We start from the raw sequence: 2349 nt of genomic DNA on the forward strand, positions 1-2349 counted from the left end.
CCTTGTTACTACCATCTACTGCCGCGTCGGAAGGAAGAAGATTCCTGTATACTTTTTGCATGTTCTAGAGGATTCCTGCCTGTTCGCCCCTTAAAGGCACAGTGCCGCGTTTTTTGTGTTCATGGACTTTGGTGTTTTTTCCCCCTTAAAGGCTGAGTGCCGCTTTTTTGTATATAATAAATCATGCCCTTGTTTTGGCTAACTCTGATTACCTGTCTGTGTCGTGCAATTGGGGTCGCTATACAAACCATAACAATGGGGATGTGGTGTACAGCCATGATGCTGCTTCTACTCTTAAATCCGTAGACATATAGTCTATCATTCTGCTCTCAGAATCATTACTGGTGATAGCTATGACACTCACCATTGTTTTCTGTATGATAAGGTGGGTTGGCCCTCTCTTGCAGAAAGTCATAATAAACATTGGTATTTGTTTAATTTCACGTATGTCTCTGTGTCTCTGTATGTGTGTGTGTGCGTGTGTGTGTGTGTGTGTGTGTGTGTGTGTGTGTGTGTGTGTGTGTGTGTGTGTGTGTGTGTGTGTGTGTGTGTGTGTGTGTGTGTGCATGCGCACATGCGTGTGTGAGTGGTGGGCAGGCAGGCAGTAGATCGTTAGTGTTATTTGTTCACAAGTCTGACTGCCTGGGGAAAAAACTGCAGTCTGCCAGTCCGGACCTTGAGGCTGCGGTACTGTTTGCCAGATGGCATCAGCTGAAACAGTTTGTGGTTGGGGTGGTTGGGTTTGCTGACACACCGTCCATTGTATATATCCTGGATATATACTCACATCCACTGATGTTCTGGGCTGTTCTCATGACCCTCTGTAGAGCTTTGCAGTTGATGGCAGAGCAGTTTCTATACCAGGCGGTATAGGATGCTCTCGGTTGTGTCTCTGTAAAAGATTAGGATCTGGGTCCACATACCAAATTTCTTCACCACCTGAAGAGAAAGAGGTGTTGTCGTGCTTTCTTCACCACCTGGCTGGTGAGCACGTCCCAGGTGAGGTCCTCAGTGATCACAGAGGATTCTTCTTTTTTTTTAACCTTCTCTTTCTCCTATTTTTCTCTGATTTTCTCCCCGTCCCAATTTAGTCGTTGTGCCAATTCCCCCCCTCCCCTACCTGGTTGTTGTACGCATGTTCTCCCACGAGTTGGTACAAGGGTGTCCTGATGTCGAACGCACACTTCCTCCGAGACGTGCGCCGTCAAGCCAGTGACGCTCTTTCCACTTGGCAGCGAGGACTCTCATTGGTGAAGTGTAACGTGTGGGAGGGCACGCTATCTCCACCAAGTCCTGCCCCGCTTAGCAAGCGCCGAGACCTGACCTGTAGGCGTCGCTATCCACAACGCCAGATTCCCACCCGCCAGCTTTTCCCACCCCCTAATACTGCCAATTGTATTAGTATGAACGGCCAGCAAAGCTGGTAGCAACGGTGACGAGCGCAATCTCCGCTACGCCACCTGACCGCCCCGATCACAGAGGAACTTGAAGCTGTTCACTCTCTCCATGGCAGACCTGTTAACTCAATGGACGCCATACCCGAGTAAAGTTGGGTTAACTTGCCAACGCTTGAGCGCCAAACCCGAGAAAAGTCGGGTTTTCATTGTTATTTCTTTTATTCAATATTTCCATTCATTATCCATCCAGGGAGCCTGGTCTTATCATAGGGAATGAGTCTGAGATTGCAAAAGTGCAATACCGGGCGCATCCTACCAGGCGGCGGTTACGAGCCCTCTTTGAAACCTTGTGTCTTGGGCTGTGCGTCGATTATATGGGTCCGGGTCGGCAATCTTTCTCCGGGCAAGAGGAGCAGTTATAACGCTCGGATTGAGAAGAATCAAATACTCCCGATGCATGTTGTGTGGTGGATTATGTTGGCGACACGATGGACATCAATACTTGGAATGGCAATCAGATAATTGGAATATTCTTTTTGGGGTACATCCTAGTCAAGGTAAGGGCTATATGATATCAATCTTGCGTTGATCCAAGAATGTCTTCATTGCGATCCGAGCATGTGTAACGTTAGTCCACAACGTATTCCGTTGGTGACGATCAAAGCATCAAAAAATTACCGCCCCCACCCTTTCATGCATTCATGATTGAACATAATACCTATCATATGCATTTTATTTTTTAATTGTAGCGTGTGTAGGGACGAAACGCCAATGCATTTAGTATAATACACATTGCGGGCTATTACCAGCCTCCCAGGAATTACCCTAGACTGCTCTAAAACCATACTTATATTCACCACGGTATAAAACGGGAATGTATGGATGAGAAAATTATTTCTTTTTCACATATTGAATGATAGATACTCGATGATATAGTATATTGTATATTAGT

Source organism: Notolepis coatsorum, assembly GCF_963971535.1.
Source record: "Notolepis coatsorum genome assembly, chromosome: 17".
NCBI classification, from domain to species: Eukaryota; Metazoa; Chordata; class Actinopteri; order Aulopiformes; family Paralepididae; genus Notolepis; species Notolepis coatsorum.